Genomic DNA, 15,404 nt, shown 5'->3' on the forward strand with positions numbered 1-15,404 from the left:
TTGTACCCTAGTGCTCTAGCAAGGCTGAATGTAACCCCTGGGGAAAGATGACGGGTCACGCTACGCACAGGAGCCCCAAAAAAGGGAGATGACGTGCACGCAACCCCTCCTAGACCACGTGTGCAGAAAGAAAAACATGCACTACGCTGTGGCACCCAGTAACACAAGAATGAACGTATGTGTGTCACACGCAGCCTAGAATGACCTCTGAAGGGGTAGGCTACACACGGGGCAAGCACAGATGTTAGATACGTGCGTGACTCACCGTCTGCCAGGTAAAAGAGCGTGAAAAAGGAGCGCGTTTGGTTGGCAACACCCCTGCCAAAAGAAGATTTGTACGCTGTCTGAGGAGACAGGACAACAGTAGAAGGGAACACTGTTTGAGGGAACAGGCCCAGGTAAACCAGTAAAAGAGAAAAAAGAGAAAAAGCTGTCAGAGGTAACAGGGAATACGAACTTGAAACGCCGTGAAGTAAATCGCGTGTGAAACGACAAGAAGTACAGAATTCACCCACTCGCTCTCCACGAAAAGCACGTACAAGGAAATGGTGTTCTACACGTACCTTTTATACAGGCCCACACGTCCAGCGTCACTTACGCAGCGTGTACGTGCTAGGGCCATTTCCACCAATTACACGCTTCGTCACTTCTGCGTGTAGGGCCATTTCCACCAATTACACGCTTTGTCACTTCTGCGTGTAGGGCCATTTCCACCAATTACACGCTTTGTCACTGCCGCGGGTACGCGCTAGGCCCATTCCCACCAATTACACGCTTTGACACTCGGACGTGTCTTTCATTTTTTTCACACGCAACATTTTCAAACGTGTGCCCAATTCAACGTGCACGTGACTTCATAGACGCGCATACGCTGGCGACACGTTTACGCGCTGAGTGCCTTTGGTCCAATAGAATCGCGTATGCGTGCTGACGCGCTTACGTGCTAAGGGCCTTTCCTCGATTTTCACGCTGACGTGCAGGATTTTCACGTGCCAAATCACTCCTTATCAAGCTGGCCACGCGTAAGCACACGGAAGACCACGCTCCTGCCCAGAAGGCCGAACTACTGCCCCCCAGAGCCCCGAGCACGCTCCCACCTGCCATCTGCTGCTGCCTGACTGCCTGCTGCCCACGTGCACTGCCATTTGCTGCCTGCACATCAGCCAGGGGTGCTGTTGCTGTGACCACCCCTGCTGGAACTGAAGACTCCCGACTGGGATTCCATCGCTCCACCGCCCAGCCCCAGGACCCAGTTGCCCACCCACTCCTGCCTCTGGGGTTGTCATGTCGGGGCAAACACCATCTGTGACCACTGACAACCCCCGGCCAGAGAGGCAGAGGGGCACCAGCTTCAGTGCCACCGAAGTTGGTGTCCTGGTGGAGCAAGTCCTGGGGCAGTATGATGCCCTCTTTGGAAGTTCCCGCGCCTACAAGGAAGGACAGACTTGGATCTGGACTGACATCGTGACTGCCATCAACGCGGAGTGGGTGGCAGTCCGGGACTTACAACATGTCAGGAAGCGCTGGGAGGACTTCAGGTCCAGGACCCTGAACAAGGCCCGGCGCCTCTTGAAGGCAGCGGATGCCAAGGGGCGCCGGGGCCACTTGTCGGAAGAACAGATGAGGGTCCTGGAACGCATATCCCCAGCGCTCCACGTCCAGGTCCTAGAGAAGCAGACCGGTCTGGAGTCGAGCGGTGAGTGTACATGCATCCTGATTGTGAGCAGTGCGTGTGGTGATTATTCGGTAGTGTGCAGGTTGCACATCTGTTTGTATGGGGTCGAGTATGGGTGGGGGTGTACAGGGCCGTGGGGCTGACACATGCGAGGGCTGTAATGTGTGAGACATGGATGGTGCTTGTGTGTGTAGGCTTGCATGCCAAATGCAGTTGTGTGTGCACACATGTTTGGATGAATGTGTATGTAAGTAGACATGTCCGTGATGTCACGCATGTATGTTGTTTTCGGCTGCATGTATGAGTACTGTGTACATGTGCATGTGTGTGTATTTGACAAGGGTGCAACAGTGATGCAACATGGATGCATGTGACAGCGGTATGTGGAAGCCTGATTGGCAGATCTGACATGGATGCCCGCCTGAACACTGCGACACTTGGCAGAGGTGTACACATGCATGCAAGTGTGGTGGTGTGTGTACATGTGTGGTGCACTTCCTGTGTTGCATGTTATGTCTGGCTCCCCTTTGGCTGCTCATGCAGTTGTATGTGTAGGGATGGTGGTGGCAGTTGCGATATGGCTGTGGTATGGCTCATGTGTGCGAGTTGTAATGACATGTGTGTTGGGGATTGTGTTGACATGTCTGAGGTTTGCCAATGCCACTCATGTGCAACTGTCATGTGTGTATGTGTCCATTGTACAGTGCCCTGATGCCTGTGTTTTGTTTCTCCCTGTCTGCAGCGTCAACTGATGAAGAGGGCGAAGAAGGTGCTGTGGAGCACAGCGGCGGGGATCCCACCGCAGCCGGAGACGCAAGGCCCGGCTCCCCTCCCGTGTTGTCATCTCGTCGGGGAGTGAGGAGTCCGGTGCCGCGTCCCAGGCCGCAGCTGCTGGGGGGAGGTCCAAGAGGCAGAGGTTGGAGTTGGACTCCTCGGCAGCAGAAGGGGCAGCTGGGACCCCACATGGCCCAACAGGGGAAGATGGCACGGAGTCATCCAGGTTGGTGGGGGGTTTGGTGGAGGAGGAGGCCGTGCAAGCACCAGAGACGGGGTCTGGAGGTGGGAATCCCACTGGTGCTAGTGGTGCAGTGCAGGACCAGGGACAGGAGGCAGCACAGGCCGCCGCGGAGGTGCCTGTGTGCAATCCTGTCCCCGATCCTGTCCCTGCATCATCTTGCACCAGCAGAGATGCCTACGTCCAGACCCGTTTTCAGGCAGGGGATGAGCTGACGTCAACTGGCCTTCCTCTGCCTGCGGACGTGGCCATCCAGGTCCGGGTTGAGCCTGTCCTGGCTGGTGTGGCGTTGCGTCAACGGGCCATGCGAGGTGACCTGCAGTCTTTTCATGGAGAGACTGCACGTCATCTCGAATGGCTCGTTGACCACGTCAGCCTGCTGGGACAGGTCACCCAGGCCGGATTCCTCCGTCTGATGGGGCTTGCTCTGACCCCCTCCTCAACTGGACCCCCTACGCGCCAGTCGTCCTCTGTGCCATCTTCCCACCCATCAGTCACCTGGGTGCCCTGTGGTGCTGCCTCTGACGGTGCGGCCAGGCTGGTGGAGGAGGCATCCCTGCCACAGTCGGGAGTCGGACGTCCAGCAGGGGTGGCCACATCTACGACTGCACCCCAGCCGGCGGAGGATGTGCAGGCAGCAGCAGGCAGTGCACGGGCAGAGGCAGAGCAGCTGCAGCAACATGGTGGGAGCCATGAAGGCTCGGGGCCTTCGACATCGGAGGGGCAGGCATCGGCCGGAGGGCAGGAGGACCCAGGACAGAGAGTGTCTTCCGTGTGGCAGCGGTTGGGCCACGCCATAGGTGCGGAGCGGCGGCGGGCGGAAGAGGCGCGGCTCACAATGGTCAGGGCGGAGAACTCCATGCGGAGGGCCCTGAGGCGGGCCGAGTGCCTCGAGGCAATCCGCAGGGGGTTGGAGGAGGACACGGCGTCGTCCCTGCGGACCCTCGGGGCCATGGAACAGGACCGCCTCCGGGACATCGAACAGGAGATTGATGATGCCCTGGCCCGGAACACCACGGAGTGAGCCACTGGAATTGCCCGCCACCTTTGTATATAGTTCTTTAGTTTTAGGTTTCCTTTGTTTGTTCTTATGATTTGGAGTCGACGGACACTGCTCCACTTTTTGTATATAGTTGCATTTTAGTTAGGGTTTTTTGTAGGTTTCCTTTGTTCAGTTGGGCTCATGGACCCTTGGATGTTTTGTACATAGTTCTTCATTGGATTGATTTTATTTTTCATTTGACTTTGGACAACATTTTTTTGGATTAGGATTTGGTGTTTTTATTTTTTTAAACGGACATGCAGCTTATCTTTTTTTCATTCCCATTGTAGTTTGTTTCATTTCTTTTGCATTCTTTTTTTTTAAATACAATTTTGTTTTCATACTTCACTGTGTGGTATCATCTCATTGGTTTCATGCATGTCATGTTGGGTGTTTTCCCATTCAATTGCAACCATTGTGTGTGACGGACATGGGTTCATTAGCTTTATGAAAATTGGGGGTGTAACATGTAATTTCCATTTCCATGTTGGTGAATGGGTTACTTGGTAGGGCTTTTTGGCTGTGGAGGCTGACCATAACGCACATGATTGGGGATTGTGAGGACCTGGTGGGGGCTGGCCATGGTGGCTGGGGGGTGGGGGTGGGTGGGAGACATGAGTGGGGGCCTGGTGGAGGGTGCCCCTGCACTGCTGGGGGGTGGGAGACATGGGTGGGGGCCTGGTGGAGGGTGCCCCTGCACTGCTGGGGGGTGGGGGGTGGGAGACATGGGTGGGTGCCTGGTGGAGGGTGCCCCTGCACTGCTGGGGGGTGGGGGTGGTGATAGGGGACATGGGTGGGGGCCTGGTGGAGTCTGCCCCTGGTGGCTGGGGGGTGGGGGTGGTGGGAGACATAAGTGGGGGCCTGGTGGAGGGTGTCCCTGGTGGCTGGGGGGTGGGGGTGGTGGGAGACATGAGTGGGGGCCTGGTGGAGGGTGCCCCTGGGGGGTGGGGGTGGTGGTAGACATGAGTGGGGGCCTGGTGGAGGGTGCCCCTGGTGGCTGGGGGGTGGGGGTGGTGGGAGACATGAGTGGGGACCTGGTGGAGGGTGCCCCTGCACTGCTGGGGGGTGGGGGTGGTGGGAGACATGAGTGGGGGCCTGGTGGAGGCTGCCCCTGGTGGCTGGGGGTGGGGGTGGTGGGAGACATGAGTGGGGGCCTGGTGGAGGGTGCCCCTGCACTGCTGGGGGGTGGTGGTGATAGGGGACATGGGTGGGGGCCTAGTGGAGGGTGCCCCTGCACTGCTGGGGGGTGGGGGTGGTGGGAGACATGAGTGGGGGCCTGGTGGAGGGTGCCCCTGCTGGCTGGGGGGTGGGGGTGGTGGGAGACATGAGTGGGGGCCTGGTGGGGGGTGCCCCTGGTGGCTGGGGGGTGGGGGTGGTGATAGGGGACATGGGTGGGGGCCTGGTGGAGGCTGCCCCTGGTGGCTGGGGGGTGGGGGTGGTGGGAGACATGAGTGGGGGCCTGGTGGAGGGTGCCCCTGGTGGCTGGGGGGTGGGGGTGGTGGGAGACATGAGTGGGGGCCTGGTGGAGGGTGCCCCTGCACTGCTGGGGGGTGGTGGTGATAGGGGACATGGGTGGGGGCCTGGTGGAGGGTGCCCCTGCACTGCTGGGGGGTGGGGGTGGTGGGAGACATGAGTGGGGGCCTGGTGGAGGGTGCCCCTGCTGGCTGGGGGGTGGGGGCGGTGGGAGACATGAGTGGGGGCCTGGTGGAGGGTGCCCCTGCACTGCTGGGGGGTGGGGGTGGTGGGTGACATGAGTGGGGGCCTGGCGGAGGGTGCCCCTGCACTGCTGGGGGGTGGGGGTGGTGGGAGACATGAGCGGGGGCCTGGTGGAGGGTGCCCCTGCACTGCTGGGGGTGGGGGTGGTGGGAGACATGAGTGGGGGCCTGGTGGAGGCTGCCCCTGCACTGCTGGGGGGGTGGTGATAGGGGACATGGGTGGGGGCCTGGTGGAGGGTGCCCCTGCACTGCTGGGGGGTGGTCGTGATAGGGGACATGGGTGGGGGCCTGGTGGAGGCTGCCCCTGGATGCTGGAGGGTGGGGGGCGGTGGGAGACATGAGTGGGGGCCTGGTGGGGGCTGCCCCTGGTGGCTGGGGGGTGGGGGTGGGTGGGAGACATGAGTGGAGGCCTGGTGGAGGCTGCCCATGGTGGCTGGGGGGTGGGGGTGGGTGGGAGACATGAGTGGGGGCCTGGTGGAGGCTGCCCCTGGATGCTGGGGGGTGGGGGTGCAGGGGGACATGAGTGGGGGCCTGGTGGTGCTGCCCCTGCACTGCTGGGGGGTGGGGGGGTGGGAGACATGAGTGAGGGCCTGGTGGAGGGTGCCCCTGCACTGCTGGGGGGTGGGGGTGGTGGGAGACATGAGTGGGGGCCTGGTGGTGCTGCCCCTGCACTGCTGGGGGGTGGGGGGGTGGGAGACATGAGTGGGGGCCTGGTGGAGGGTGCCCCTGCACTTCTGGGGGGTGGGGGTGGTGGGAGGCATGAGTGGGGGCCTGGTGGAGGCTGCCCCTGCACTGCTGGGGGTGGGGGTGGTGGGAGACATGGGTGGGGGCCTGGTGGAGGGTGCCCCTGCACTGCTGGGGGGTGGGGGTGGTGGGAGACATGGGTGGTGGCCTGGTGGAGGGTGCCCCTGCACTGCTGGGGGGTGGGGGGTGGGAGACATGGGTGGGGGCCTGGTGGTGGGTGCCCCTGGTGGCTGGGGGGTGGGGGTGGTGGGAGACATGAGTGGTGGCCTGGTGGAGGGTGCCCCTGCACTGCTGGGGGGTGGGGGGGTGGGAGACATGGGTGGGGGCCTGGTGGTGGGTGCCCCTGGTGGCTGGGGGGTGGGGGTGGTGGGAGACATGAGTGGGGGCCTGGTGGAGGCTGCCCCTGGTGGCTGGGGGGTGGGGGTGCTGGGTGACATGAGCAGGTGTGCAGGGTAGTCCCCTGTGGTGTGTGCTGCCTGCAGGGGCCGTGGAGGGTGTACAGGGAATACCTGGGAGCACACAGCCAAATCGCGTGTAGATTTTCCCGCGTACCCCTGTCATACACGTGCCCAGCCAAATCGCGTGTGGAACTTCCCGCGCACCCCTGAAATCCACGTACCCGGCCAAATCGCGTGTGGAACTTCCCGCGCACCCCTGTAATCCACGTACACGGCCAAATCGCGTGTGGAACTTCCCGCGCACCCCTGAAATCCACGTACCCGGCCAAATCGCGTGTGGAACTTCCCGCGCACCCCTGAAATCCACGTACCCTGACAAATCGCGTGTGGAACTTCCCGCGCACCCCTGTAATCCACGTACACGGCCAAATCGCATGTGGAACTTCCCGCGCACCCCTGTAATCCACGTACACGGCCAAATCGCGTGTGGAACTTCCCGCGCACCCCTGTAATCCGCATACCCTGACAAATCGCGTGTGGAACTTCCCGCAAACCCCTGGAATTCACGTACTCTGACAAATCGCGTGTGGAACTTCCCGCGCACCCCTGAAATCCACGTACCCGGCCAAATCGCGTGTGGAACTTCCCGCGCACCCCTGAAATCCACGTACCCGGCCAAATCGCGTGTGGAAATTCCCGCGCACCCCTGAAATCCACGTACACGGCCAAATCGCGTGTGAGACTTCCCGCGCACCCCGGTATACACGCACATGTATTTTTTGTCAGCGGGTGTCCGTGTTTGTGGGTACCCCTTTGCACGTCATTTGTCCTGGAGGGCCACAGTCTAGGACATTCATCATGGCAGTATATAGGTGCTATTTGTTGGCGCACCTTTTGGCGCACATTTCTTACAGGCGCAGAGACTCTACCGCCTGCTTTCTTGTGGCGGTCGTGTTTGTGCCTGTGCGCTGGTTTGAGCGTGCTCTTTTTTGCCCTATTCTATTCCATAAATACGTGTTGTAGGCGAGCGTGTGGGCGTTCCGCGCACTTGTGCCCTGTACTTCCACCGTGACGCCCACATATTGGCAAGTTGTTCCCCATTCCGAGTGTTACGCCCCGTGTTCCGCCTACTTTTGTTGCGTGCGCCGCGCAATGTGCGATTTTCGCTGTGGCCTGTGCGATTTTCGCTGTGACCTGGCGCACGCAGTTAGATGGCCTGTGCGCCAACGTGCGCCTCACACTTTTTTATCGCACATCCGATGGTTTTCTCGCGCACGGCCTACCATGAATCGATGTGCGCTGCTTTTCGTGCGATTTTCTCACTTGCACTGCGATTTTCGCTATTCCACTGCGATTCGCACGTTTTTGGCCACTTGCGCCACGCTAATTATTCCATGAATCGGCCTCAGATTCTGTTCTTAAATGCCTCAACTCAGCCTTTCATCCTTCTGAGGTCGATAAATGAGTACCAACACAGGTTGGATGATATCGTATGTATATTTGGTCTATATAAAACGCATACGCGTAAGTGATTTTCAATAACACATCATTATCATTTGGCCATGGACGTCTGCTTGCATTCACAGTAATTTGGTAATATGGGCCTATACACACTGATCTTAAAGATACATATGGCGATCCATTCAGGTATGAAATGTACATCACATTATAGTGATATCGTAACCATATTTATTGTAGTGTACAATGCTATGTGATGCCACTTCCTGTTTTGTCAACGGGTGAAAGGTTGTGTTCCATCGCTTCCCGCGATATCACTTCTGGGTGGGGTCAAATGAGATCACTTCCGCTACCCCTGGCATTTTGGTGAAATGACGTCCCTGGCACAGAGGAGAGCACTGTGAGAGCCAGGATGAAGCAAGATGACATGCCAAGAGGAAGACATGCGGGGAACTGGTGAAGTGCAAGCATAGACTGCACCAAGCAGGAGATGTGTGACACACTGGGTCTGTGCATAACAGTTGAAAGGCAAAAACCCCCTCCCCACCACAGTCGGCTGAATGTGAGGTGGGTGTCTCTTCAGGTGGTGGGGGGTGGGGGGGTGCCCGCTGACACATGTTTGTAGTTCTTTTTGTCCTTCAACATCTTCATTATTCTAAGGCTTGGTTCATGTGGCAAATTGTTTGGCAAATTAATGCATGAATAGTTATTTTGGGGGAGGGGATTTAAACGTGGCAAGGGGAGAGAAAGAGTTGCTTTTTAGAGCGTTTGGGCAGGTTTTGTGTAATGAAAGAGGTGATGGGCAATATCCGTCTACTCAATAGTGTTATATTTACATTAAATGATGTGTTTATTTATATAAAGCCCATACAACAATATAAATAATATCCTGCAATGAAATATTTGGTTATTGATATGCTATATATTATATAATATTATATATAATCCAAGCTTTCCATTCATTCAGAATCAATATAAGAGTTTAAATACATAACAGGAATCTACATGATTACATATAGGAATATCATGTTCTCATGCTTCATTAAACCCTGCGCATAAGTGTGTAATTGATCATTGGTCTCTTTTGCACAAGCAGCAATGACGTAATGTATCTTTACAGCATTATCCTGACTTCAATGAAAGAATATTCAAATGATTTCAAATCCACATATTTATTCCGCGGGTTAAAATGTTGTTTAAATGCCTCAGAAAAACAAGACGCAGGAACATTGGCGTGACTGGATTTTTCTGGTGACTGCTCGAGGTCTATAGAGAATGAAGACATCATCATGTTCAAGTTTGATTCACAGTGATGGGGTACATCAAAGTGTCTTTGATAAAAACCCAGAGGGACAGCCACAGTAACATAGGAGTGTGTATCATTGCTCCAGACGCACACGCCTTACTCATCTCAATACATCTTTCAGTAGCGATAGAGCGAATTGCATGCTCTCTCAGAGGAAATAAACATATCAATTCAGCTTGAGCGGTAAAATGTCACAATGGTATGTTCCAGAAACAATATCTTCCTTCTGAAAATGTGTTATCCAAGCTTCCGTTGGGCATATAGCCATACTAACAGGAGATGGGTTTCCATGTATATTTATACATGTGCAAAAACGCTGAATATATCGAAACCACTACATACGAAATTTATGTATAACTTTACCTAAAGCAAGGAGAGCACCACCTCCACTGACTGGTGGAAATCATGCTTGTTTCGTTAAAAACCCGTTAAGTGCTAAGGCCGCCTATGTTACTTCTTTATTAGAAATGCGTAGCCATTGTAAGTGAAACTTTATAGTGGAATGCTTTAGCACTGGGCAAACATGTTAACACACATAATTTGTGCAATTTGGAACAGGAAACTATTGCACATGTTGGACTCTGGTGAATCATCCCATTGGGGTAGAGGACATGTGACCTAAGCTATGGATGCAGACTCGGGTTTTGTCTAAATTACAATGGTGAGGAAATGTAGAAAGCACACGGTGGGCCTCATTATGAGTCCGGCAATAGCCATGCCGGTAAATACCGGCACTGCTGCAGCCAGAGTCATTAATTTACCAGCACCCGACAATGGGCAATTACCGCGGAAATCCAGCCCCAGCAGACTCGGTAATTGCCCATTGCCGGTTGCTGGTATTTATTACGCCCCATTCTAATTTGAGTCCCATTGGACTCAATGGGAATGGAGAGGCCACCTGCACCGACACCATTCCTGAATGGTGTGGGTTCATCTGTCGAGGTCTGCTCACGGGTGCTAGTACGCATGCCAGGTCAAGCCTGGTGGGCGGGAAGGCACCCGCAAGCAGAACTCTACATTTGCCGGTCCGGTATCAACGATACCGGCAAGCTTACCGGTACCAATGTTACCGGACCGGCAACCTTATAATGAGGCCCAGTATATTTTGCTCTTCTTTCAGATTTGTAGATCTTTCTACAAAGGAAGTAACCATTGACTTGTTTCTCTCAAGAAAAGCCATTAAGGTTAGCCAATTTACGTTGTTTTTCCAAAACATTCAGAAAGATTTGGGAAAAATATCAGATCATAATTTGGGCAGGCACATCTGTGTTACCTAGGATATGATGTGGTTGCTTGTTTATGACACTGATGAAGGAGGCCGTAAGCATGGGTGAGCACCAAAACTAGTTGGTATTTTGTCTTCTCACTGACTTGTCTTCCCTTTACATATTTTTAGGCAGACTATATTATATATTTTTTATAATATTGTGTACTGATTAGTTATTGTATGCCAGTGGTGGCTTTTCTGGCTCACACAAGGGTGATTGTTGTCTGCAATGTACTTAAAATGAATATACTGCAGCATGATTACAACATTTGATGCATTGCACTTCTTGAATTGTGCTGCTATCTTTATTTTTTACATGTGCAATTAATTTTATAATAAAAAGATAATGTTGTTTTCCACACCATTGTGAGAATATCACTCATTGCCCTTTTAAGTACATTGTGTGACTCATGAGCACACACATTATACATCTATAATTTGTAATTTATGGAATACCTACCCCTTAGTATCTTTTTTTCTTGTTGACTGGGGAGGAGACAGCAGGAAAGCTGAAGACTGCGAAATGATCCGCACAGCAATTTGGCAATTCCAGCACCCCACACGACCTGGAGTCAGACAATTATATCACCCACAGCAAGACTGTGCAGTGGACGGCATAGTAAGCCAGCAATTGCAACCTGCTGGGTAGAACAGTATCGATACCTGTGACAGAACCGCAGAGCAGTCAACATAGTTCAAAAGTATTGTAGATGCTCCGCCCTATATGGACATTGACTGTATAGTGAGCAGGCAGTCCTCTCCAGTAGCTGGCAGACCCGTGTATTAAAAAGGGAGTGGAACCTAAGCCCTTTTTTATTTCTGTATCTAGTTGTTTGAGGTAAGAGAGCTAGTGATCATCTAGGGAAGTAGCTTAACAGAATATCCAATGGAGGAAGGGGGGCACAGATCAAAAGGGCCACAGAAAACAGGATGGTGTGGGTTGTTCAGATGATGTCAAGTGAGCAGAGAGAGGACCAACAGACCAAGTGGAGAAAGGACAGGCAAAGGGAGCAAGGAAATGGATCCTGAAGGATTGTGGAAGGTGAGAGAAAGTGGGTCTTGGGTTTGAGTGTGCATATAAACGGGGTGACCGAGGGTTATAGAGGGAGATCGGGGAGTAAATGTGAATAATTACTATCTGGCATGGGTGTGAAATCCCTGTATTTTGATGTTTATTGAAAAGGAATATGATGTGGGTAATTCCATCTGTGAAAGTCTCATCTTCTGATAAGATTCCCCTTTCAATAGCTCCATATATGAGCATTGTAGTGACAGCCAAGTCGCTGCAGCACAGGGGATGCATTGAAGACATGCACCGTTGTTCGAAAAACTGCATGTCTCAGAGGGTTCTTTCTTGGTGGCACATTAAACTGTAAAAATAAGCCATACCTGAGTTAGCGTAGGTGGCCAACATTTGTCATAGTTATCCCAGCCACATTAAATAAATATCAAACATGTGTCAGTTCTGTAGGCCTAGTTAATCTGTGGAAGGGTTGCGTGTATTTGCTCCAAACAAGACTCCCTCTTCCCACTGGTAGGACTGTAGCCTTGGGAGATTGCACTCTTGGTTCTTTTGTAAGGCCAGGTAACACCCTTTCCACAGGGACAGCCATTCCACAGAAAGTTGGCCTGGCAACAGAAATCAAAGGGCACACCCCTTCACAAAGGGCTAAACCGCACACAAGAGTGCTGCCTTTGCAAAGGCTTTTGATTCTATTGAGAAGGGGGGGGGGGTGGGTGTTAGTGTGGCCAGGGAGACATTTTTACAGGTGGAGGAAGATTCTGCAATTTTGGTTTTCCCTGTCTCTTTCTCTCATTGCTGTATTATTGACTGATAACCGCCCTCCTGGTCCATCCTTCGGCCATAGAGACTGATTAGGCCACTTTAATCCCTTCTGCAAATTCAAAGAATATCCTCTTTTAATTGCCTTTTCTCTCCCTGACTCATGATCCAGAGCAGTCTATCTTTCCTATCTTTACATATTCTGTGTTCTTTCTACATGGGTAGGTTTTTACAGTGTTTTCTAGTTAGTTATTATTGTACATGGTGTATCTTATTAAAGTGTGTATTTTTATAGAACCTTGATTAGCCATTTAGTTTGGGTTGCTACTGAAATATAATCACTCCCATCTTGAGAGAATAGCCTTCCCTCGGCCCACGTTACCACAAAAGGTGAAGGAGGTATATCTCTTAACTGTGCCTGTCTTACCTTTAGAATTGTGTTGGCTCTTGGATTGTAGAAGTGTGGGGGCTGAGTGGGTACTTTAGCTGCTACTCATCCTGGCACTTGAGGGCAGAAGTCAATAATGAGACGGTGACTGCAGGAGCGAGAATACAGGTAATTGTGGGAGAAAGGTGTGGGTGGAGAGAATTAGTAGTGTGAGGATGTGAGATAAATGGTGTGAAGAGGGGAGAGTATTAAAGGTGTTGAGAGGGGAAGGACGAGTAAGAATGTAAAAGAGAGTAGAAGTAGAGAGAAGATCAGAGGGAAGAGGGGAAGAGTGAGATAGATGCAGAAAAGAGTGAAAGGTAGAAGGAGAGGAGATTAGATGCAAGGGAGAAGAAGGCCAGAACATAAGGGTAAGGAGCACAAGGGTGTAAAATGGAAGGACCAAGTGTAACCTACATGTCTGAAATGCACCGATCTTTTTGATAACATGCAAATTGATTGTTAATGCAGGGAGATAAAAAGGATGTTTGCCATTGGGCCATAACTGCCAGGCAGACAGAATTTAGACAATAGTGATTACCAACCTCTAGTGACCCTGCTGGCGTTAAGGAATGCCTGTGCCACAGTGGGACCCACATGCACATGACGAAAGAGACGGGGATGGCCCTTACTGAGCCCTTTTAGAATTCTTCTAATAAAAACCCTTGAACCTTCTAGGAGAGTTTATGTGTTCTTGAGGCCATCTGTGACAATGGGCACTCAATGAAATGGTGATTCCAGTGAGAGAAATCTTCTCAGTGCTCTGAATTGTGGAGTTCAACCTTATTCGTGAACAGCCTATTGTAGCATGATTTATTATTATTTATTTTTATTGTATAGTCATGGTGAGCATGATTTAATGTTTTTTAGATGTTTACCCAATGTTACCCCACATTGGATATACATTATTAGCACCTAGGTGAGAGATGCCAACCAATCAGGTGGTTCAAAATGTGTGCAGGATCCCACAGAAAACGCCCACTCAAACACCTCCCCCAGGTGTTTGCCATTTAATTTCAGACCCCTTAACTCTCTTCTCTGCCTCCTGCACGATTCCTCTCACCCCTCCTGCCACTTTTATTTGCAACTCCACACTAAATCCCCAACCCGAGTTGCTATTCGTTTCGGCCATCCCGCCATCCAAATATAAAAACTCCCTGTCCTTTTCCCTGGCATTGGTCAACTTTCTATTTTTTCTGTTGTGTTAGATTGGTCTTGTGCAATACATGTGGCACCCATTTCCCATGAAAAACATATTTCAAAACGAACAGCCCCGTCAGCCAGCATTGAGAGTTGTATCGCTTTAAAATACATAAAAAAGGGGAAATGCCACCCACCACCATTCACCACCAACATGTCCATTATTGTTATGTTATGTCTTAATGTTATGAAGTGCACTTCTGCCATCAAGAGGCCTCTTAGGCTTTAGAAAACAACTAACGAGATTCCGAGGTTGCTTCTGAACTAAAAGAAATCTAGATGGATCCTGAGAGAGGGTAGTTTGAAAAGGGGAATGTCTTTAAGTGGTGATTACAATTCAAATGTGATCAATTCTGGGAAAACACAACTGGTGTAACATGATCATTAAGTCTTAAGTACAACACCTGTTTAGCTGCTGAATTCTGTAGTCTCTGAATTTGATTCATATCGTAGGAAAGTTGGCCAATGTGAAGAGAATGAGCAATGTCCAGGCTGGACAACACAGAGTTTACCATTGCTGATATCCTACTGCATTCATTTAGTAATGGGGCAATATGTTTTAATGAAGTAAGATATATGAACCCTGAGTCTGTAGCCATTGCAACTTCAGCATTCGCGGATCGCCCCTGATTCAATTGGGCTCCTGTATACCCCACTTCGTGGACACAGATTGGGCACTCACCAAGTTCCATTTTATTCGCTAATGGATGGGGAGCCAGTATCGAGGGTTAGGACCGACCAACACGATTGCAATTTTTGATGTATTCAATGGCAGCCTATCGCAGTGTATCCATCGGTTAATTATCAATAGGCAGAAATATGGTCATAAACGATTTAGAATTCGATAGCCTGCAAAACAGTTGCAAGACCCCTGCAAGGTTACAACGGCTGATCCTGTGCAATGTAGTTCTCCTGGAACTTAATAACAGAAACTACAGCACATGAGTTATAACTCGCACCATCTTTTGTGGGTTATATAATTAATCTCTCAGACTATACGGGGCATCTACCACTGTCTGACACCAGCTGCATGCAAAGTATAAGAGCAGTATGGTGTGCTCTGACTTCATTGCTAAAAAGATATTGTGTGGGTGAACGCCATATGTAATGTTAAATGGCACTGATCAATTGGAACAAGTCATATGTGAATAAAGTAAATGTAGAAACATTCAGAAAGTATTTTTTTCAGTATGTTATATATATATTTTATTTATGGCAAAGCGGCAGTTCTTCGAACTGTATGACACAATTTCGACATGCTGCTTTGCTAAATACCGCTTGGCTGTGTGTGTGCGGCTCCAGGTGCCCTCTGCATCCAGAGACAGGCCTTTATACGGGCCGTGCACTCTTCCCGCAGGTGAAGACACGTTAGGA

This window comes from Ambystoma mexicanum, chromosome 4p (assembly GCF_040938575.1).
Source record: "Ambystoma mexicanum isolate Mex_15411 chromosome 4p, UKY_AmexF1_1, whole genome shotgun sequence".
Classification (NCBI taxonomy): Eukaryota; Metazoa; Chordata; class Amphibia; order Caudata; family Ambystomatidae; genus Ambystoma; species Ambystoma mexicanum.